Consider the following 7,873-nt stretch of genomic DNA (forward strand, 5'->3'; position numbering starts at 1 on the left):
AGCACCTTGAGAGTGTGCTTGTGTAATCAACCGACCTGTCTTTGGCTGGCTAGTATCAAATTTGCATGGCCAATTGCTTGATGGATTGCGGTGAGTTTCAGTGTGTGGTTACTAGCGATTGCTCACCTTGCTGAGATCAAATTACAGCGGCAGCTCTCTCACACACAATCCTGAACACATGTGCAATACACACGTATCCAATGCCGTTTTGATTCATTTTGATGCCTCATTTGTCCAATTGCATGGTTAAAGAGAATAACAGATATGCTAACACACACAGTCAAACCAATATGTACTCAGATGCCTTCAACATTTCTTGCATTTTATTTACTATAACACTTCTTCGTATGATAAATTAATGTATATAATGTTATATAACTGGATAGATGCTGTACACTGTAAAATATGCTGGGTTCCACACAATCTCATGTTATACCAACACAAACCAACTAAGTTACCTTAATTGTTTTTACAAATTTAGGTAGATTGAACATAAAACAATTCAGTTGTCTCCAAAAAAGAATTTAAAAATGTAAAAAAATCTTTTTTTGATTGCATGTAATGGATTGGGCGACACAGTGGTACAGTGTCACCGCCACACAGCAAGAAAGTCACTGTTTTGAGCCCCGGCTGGGTCAGATGGCATTTCTGTGTGGGGTTTGCATGTTCTCCCTGTGTTTGTATGGGTTTCCTTCGGGTGCTCTGGTTTCCCCCACAGTTCAAAGACATGCGCTATAAGTGAATTGAATAACTAAACTGTCCATAGTGTATGTCCTAGTCCTCCAGGTTGGTGGTTGAGTGTTGGGCTAACCATCCACCTCATTAATACTAGATGTTACGAAACACCAATACGGTGCAGCTAAATTTAAACTTTGATATAAATGGCCCTAAACGATGTAATGGTCTAATGGATTACAATCAACTAAAAATAATTTTGAAACCTGTTATGACAATAGTTAAAACAATTACTATCAATACTTGTCAGCCTGTACCCATCAGGCACCTTGATGTCACAACAACTTCAAATCAATGATGTTAATTTACTACCTTAATTTTAAAATGATACCAAATTGACATCTAATATTGGTGTCAAAAACCATGTAAAAAAGATTTTACAGACAACTGCTGTCATGAAACACATCAAAACATTAAAAGGTACTGGCTGCAAACCGGGTTTAGATGCAAGGTAAACTGCATGCTTGCCTAACCCCGCCCCTAAGCCCACCCCTCACTATGATGTCACTATTTATCTGAAAAAAATATATATACGGTTACAGCATCCAAAAACTGCTCGTTAACACACATTTCTAATCAGCCAATCACATGGCAGCAAGACAACCTGCTGCAGTTCAAAGTGAGCTTCAGAATGGGGAAGAAATATGATTTGATTGACTTTTAATGTGGCATGGTTGTTGATGCCAAATTGGCTGGTCTGAGTGTTTCAGAAACTGCTGATCTACTAGTCTAAAGTCAGATACTATTTATCTAAAAAAAAATAAATAAATCAAAACGGTTACAGACATCTAAAATTGGCATCAAAACACAGCAAAAACTGGCAGGACTTTTCTGTGATCAATTTTTGATGTTTTTTAATGCCAATTCTAGATGTCAATTTGATGTTGTTTTGACATCAGGGTAGTTTATATTTATTGTAGGAAATAGTAATACACAATCTAGTGTAAATTTGATATTTGGATTTGCAGCTTACTAATTTTAATACTTTTTTTGTTATTATTTTGGTGGTCAATAGGGCATCAATGTGTGGATGTTAAATGGATTGACAAAGGCAAAGGTTAAAAGGCATTGACATGAAATCAATTCACATTTTTGACGTTTTTTTATCCTTCATTCCTATCAGTTTTCAGTCCACTGTATGAATTTTTTTACTTATAATTTTTTTTTGTTCTTATTGAAATAAATGAACGTTCATGAGTTCACACTCACAGATATTTCACTGAATATTTGGCATGCTCTCCAGGGAGAGGACTCTGAGCTTGGACTTGTATTATTCCCCCTATCAGAATAGAGAGAGAGGTAGGAGTTCAAGCACAGGCTACAGAGTGCTCCCCTCCTCTGGGATTTATGTAGGTAACAGGTTTAAAAGTGTGGAGTTGGGGTGGGGGAGGGATGCTGAATTCTAGAGAAAACAGACGTAAGATCTGCTTGATTATTTAAAGGGGTTTGGCCTTAACCTGATTGGATAATAAAAAGATTATCAATAATGAAATAAACTTGTCAAAACTGACCGTGCTTCTTCCGAGATGTGTTTATAAAACATCACATAGTGTCCTGCACCCACTAGTAAAAAACAAAGTACAAAAGCAAAAACAATTGGCTTCTGTGTCCATTTAGCATCTTCGCTAATTCGCATACCCCTGCAGGAAAACTTGTCTTGGGATATTTTCATGGTCAACAGCCCAAAATGGCCTCACAACAACTCTGTAAATGAATATATGAGCATTGAAAGTAACTGATGCATTCCGGGGGCAAGAGAGCCGGTGCCGTCTATGGATTTGAGAGCCAAATGTTGACTGAGGGAGGGTGTCCTTCAGCCCTGAATAGGCCCTGATTGTTCTCCGCTATTACAGCAGTGCAGCTAAAATGTGTACTTTTCAATAAGGTAAGAATCAGCATTGATCTTAGCAAACCGTGCAGTGCTAACCAACCATGCACACGCCCAGACTCTCATTGTGAAATGACAGAATGACTAGTGTGACAAAAGGTGAAAAATAGATTTTTTTTTTGTTCCTCTAGTGAATACAAACTATGACCACTTTCTAAAACACAATGCTCATATGTAGAAATGCATTATAGCTCTCTATAAATCACCGTTGGGTTTTTACGCTGTCTGTACACTAAGCATTCAGGGAAATTATTAGCACTTAAGCTCTGTGAGTCTGTCTGTCTCATAAAGAAGTCAACACACATACAACAATGCAAGAGCTCAGATCTAAATTATGACTTCCTAGAGCTTTGTTTTTAAAAGTCCTGCATGGGTGACATAGACTACACTGTTAGACTTTGCTACAATTTTATTGGAAAAGCCACAGTAAAATACCACATACATTCTTTACAGTTCACTACTGTAATATGCACTGCATCATGGGTAATTTTAAAACTTTTACAGTAACTTACCACACATTAGGTATTTGCTCTACTTTACCGCACATCAGATATCTTCTCTACTGTAATCAGTGTAATTAATTACTGCAACTGTAGTTGAAGACAAAAATGAAACAGTTGATGAATAAATAAATATTAGCCAACATCTTATATCACAAAATGTATTTAGATAAACAATGAATGAAAATTACCTTTGTAAACCATTTAAAATTATTATATTAACAGTGAATCATTCAAACACTGATCTCGTCACTTGTAAATTTATTAAATTTAGTTGTTAATATTAAAATTAATATTAAAATGTGTAAAATGTGGATATTTTACTGTAAATGTACTGTACACATTGTCATACTGTAAAATTAGAATGTGGTAAAGAACATTTTATCATACAAAAGTTGTGGCAGTTTGCTGTAAATGGGGTATATGCACACAGACTTTCAATTTCAGCCAGCCAGTGATCTTTCTTTCTTTTATAAAATTGCCTTATTAAGGTCTGATTTCTTTAAAAATTAGTGATCTTCACTGCCTGATAGATAATCAATATAAAGTGGATCTTAGACAAGAAGCACTGCATGTAACTCCATTATTCACCACCATGTCTCTGAAATATGACAGTTTATTTTACCCCAAGTATTTTCAAGTTTCTGTGCTCGGCTGATGATCCTGGTGGGGCTATTGGTTACTCTTCCATCTCTCTTTATGTTTGAACAACTAAATAAATGCTGAATTCTATTTAACTGAAAGTATTGTAATTACATTACATCAGGAATCTTATGACATAGAAAATAGTCCTGAAAAACACTAGCTGTGCCTATACCATTACGCTGGCAACTATGCTGCCAGTAAGTTACTGCAAACATACAACAACAAAATGTATAACAGTGAAACATCCAATTTTAATTAACTTTCCAAATTTACAAAATTATACCACAAGTTAAACATACATGAAGCAAAACCTTTAATTGAAACTTACAACACATATCTACTAAATCTTGACATAAAACTCTATCCACTTATTAATATATTATCGACCATTAATGATTTCAAATGAATTAGCCAAACTAAGCTAATAGATTTGATCATTAATAGGTGTCTGCTTACACAGCTTCATGCGGTTTTGCCTAACAAAATGGAAAACTTATTTTTTGTATATATTTCATTTACATGACAACAAGTGGAGCTGTTTTTCTTTCTGGAAGCATTACTCTTTATTAAGGATTTAGTCAAACAGTATGGTTCAGATCAATGTTTTTGTGTACTTTTGTTGTAAGTAGTTGTGTAATAATCATGATAATTTATATCTAGCCGGTTGTTTTCTGAGAATAAAGCCCTTGTCTTATACAACAGCTGATAATCCTGTCATGCTTTGTTCTGCAAGAACTACTAGCTAGATTTACAATATCCCTTACATAATACATAATGGAATATTCAATATTGATTCCAATCACAATCACATTTTCAAGAGAGCTGTGTAATAATATAACTTATTACACGACTCTCTGGAATATTTGCTATTCTCCAATATCAACCATTAAACTAATAACACAGACTCATCCAGGAACAATGTCTCATCTTGAACATATTGACATTACCTTGTGAATAATAACAATAATAATATGTAGCTTAGTGTAGGCTGCATACAGCCATTTTTTTAGGAACAGGTATTCTTTTAGCAAGCTTTACATTTGATTAAAATGCTAGTAAATAATTACAGCTTTGGTCAATGTGCCTAATTGTTTTTAATACCAATACTAAGCTTCACAAATTGTATATGTACTCAAAAATACGGTCTTGGGCTTTATTCTGACAGAACAACTGGATGTAAATTATCCCTTTCATGTACCGTTCATTTCCACGGAGTTGCGGCTGGAGGGCATTGGCTACGTAAATCATATGCTTGAGCAGTTGGCGTTTCATTCTGCTGTGGCAACTCCTGATAAATAAGGGACTATAAAGCTGAAGGAAAATGAATGAATGAATAAATGAATATACAGCCCGTGACAATGACTACTACTGGCATGTATAATAATGCCGTTAGTTCTTTTTGTAGAACTTTTTCATCTGTAAAACACAACTAAATCATTGTCATGCAGACATCCTAAGACTGGACATAAGTGTTTGACTGGATAGCAAAAGTTTATGCAGTAAGTATAAATCTATTGTAAGGATTTATAAAAGTTTATTTTGTGGCACATGTTATGACAAAGTAGACATTCAGTGGTGCATTACCGAAAACCATCATTAGCCAACTAAGGTCACAAGTTCTGTCGTTACAAACATAGTTTGTTGATTTGGCGTTTCCCAAATCCATCGCTCCAATGAACATTCGCAAAGCTCCTCTGGAGCTGTAGTTAGAAATATAGTTCCTTGCTGTGTTCTGTTCCCAGTTACCCCCTTATGCCGTATTCGTTTGGAACATTCTAACATTTAAACTTGGAATTATTTAAAAAACAGCATTAAAGTCATCAATCTTAGGTGTAATTTGTTTCAAAGTATTTTTACAGTTCAGTTTAAGCGATCTTCATGTTTACAATTGCGCTCCCTTCGCAGTGCACTTTGAAAACATTGATGTAACATTGAGTGTGACGCGGATGGGATAAGAATTAAGACCTCCAAGTCCGAGGTCATGGTGCTTCACCAGAAAAAGGTGGTTTGCCATCTCCAGGTTGGAGGAAAGTTTAAGTATCTTAGGGTTTTGATCACGACTGAGGTAAGGATGAAACGTGAGATTGACAGATGGATTGGTGCAGCGGCAGCAGTAATGTACTGGTCCATTGAGGTAAAGATCCTTCTGAGCTGAAAGGCAAAGCTTTTGATTTACCAGTCAATCTCCGTTCCTACTCTCACCTATGGTCATGAGCTATGGGTCATGACCGAAAGGATAAGAGCTCAAATTCGCAGGGTGGCAGGGCATACCCTTATGGATAGGGTGAGGAGCTCTGTCACCCGGGAGGAGCTCGGAGTAGAGCTGCTGCTCCTCCACACAAGAGATGTCAGCTCAGGTGGCTTGGGCAACTGTTTCGGATGCCTCCTGGACGCCTACCTAGGGAGGTGTTCCAAGCATGTCCCACTGGGAGGGGACCTCGGGGAAGACCGAGGACATGCTGCATGGACTTTGTCTCTCAGGTGACCTCGGAACGCCTCGGGAGCTAGAGGAAGTGTCTGGGGAGAGGGTTGGGGTTCTTTCCGAAGACAGCTGGCCCTGCAACACGGCCCCGAAAAAGCAGTAGAAAATGAATGAATGAATGAATGAATGAATGAATGAATGAATGAGCAATACAATACATCCTACTAGACCAATATTTGAACTAATAAAAAGACAAAAACTCCAAGTAAAAATATAAAAAGTTAGATGTTTAACTGTAAATTCCCTATCATAAACCTTTAAGAACTGTAAATGGTTATATGGCTATGCACATTATGTGTAATGTTACTGTAAAATGCGAGGTTTTTGGTTTACTGCTTGTTATCTTGATGGTGTTTTGTCTCTGTATGACCATGTGCACGTCTGTCTATAATTATTGCCTATGTTTTATGGACGGACTGCTTATGATGAATTATATGCCACATGTATTATGGCTTATCAGTACCGTTTAGAGTAAAAAGCAGATTTGTGGATAGTTCAAGATTGGTAAATTGACATTACATTACTTAAGGAAATACACAATCATTATGTAAACACTGTTAAGTAACCAGTAATACCTGAAACATTATCATATATTTTCTACAGTGATTTTCTGGCAAATACAGCCAAAGGCATAATAGTGGGGTAGTAGTGGAATTGAATAGCAAGGGGTCTTGATGAGGAGGGCCCAAATATGTTAATATAATTATTATATTAATATCTCATTATATGGGGCAGCACATTAGTACAGTGGGTAGCACAATCACCTTACAGCAAGAAGGTTGTTGGTTCGAGTCACGGCTGAGTCAATTGGCGTTTCTGTGTTGAGTTTGCATGTTCTCTCTGTATTTGAGTGGGTTTTCTCTGGGTGTTCTGGTTTCCCTCACAGTCCAAAGACGTGCACAAGGGGGGAATTTTATCCTGCTATGTTGTGCGTGTATGTTTTTATTAGCATACAAAATTGATGAGCATCTTGGTGTTTCTATTAAGCATTTAAAGTCATATTTCAAAATGTGCAAAAAAAAAGAAAAAAAAAGGTGGATGGAAACATGATGTGTGTCTAAACTCATAAAGTTCACAGAAGTGTAACTTTTTTTGATTTTCTGAAGCTTTGCAAGTTAAATAAGCAACATATTCTACACTAAAAAATATATACAGTAGTTTGAACCAAAATAAAAACATTACTGTAATTTGTTACAGCTAAAATTGGTAGTTTCTCATAGTATAATTTAACTTTAGTCCAAACCTTACAGGGGTAGTGCTGTTGTCTTACAGCAAGAAGGTTGCTGGTTGAAGTCCCTGCTGGGCCAGATGGCATTTCTGTGCGGAGTTTGCATGTTCTTCCCGTGTTTACATGGGTTTTCTCCGGGTGCTCTGGTTCCCCCCACAGTCCAAAGACATGCGGTATAGGTTAATTGGATAAATAATATTAGCCATAGTGAATGTGAGTTTGTATCGATGTTTCCCACTGGGTTGTGGCTGGAAGGGCATCTGCTGTGTAAAACAGATACTAGATTAGTTGGCTGTTCATTCCGCTGTGGCGGACCCTATTAAATAAGGGACTAAGCTGAAGGGAAATGAACGAATTAATAAATCAAAATATTTATTGTGGTCAAAATAAATAAA

The sequence above is a fragment of the Danio rerio genome, chromosome 21, assembly GCF_049306965.1.
Source record: "Danio rerio strain Tuebingen ecotype United States chromosome 21, GRCz12tu, whole genome shotgun sequence".
Lineage (NCBI taxonomy): Eukaryota > Metazoa > Chordata > Actinopteri > Cypriniformes > Danionidae > Danio > Danio rerio.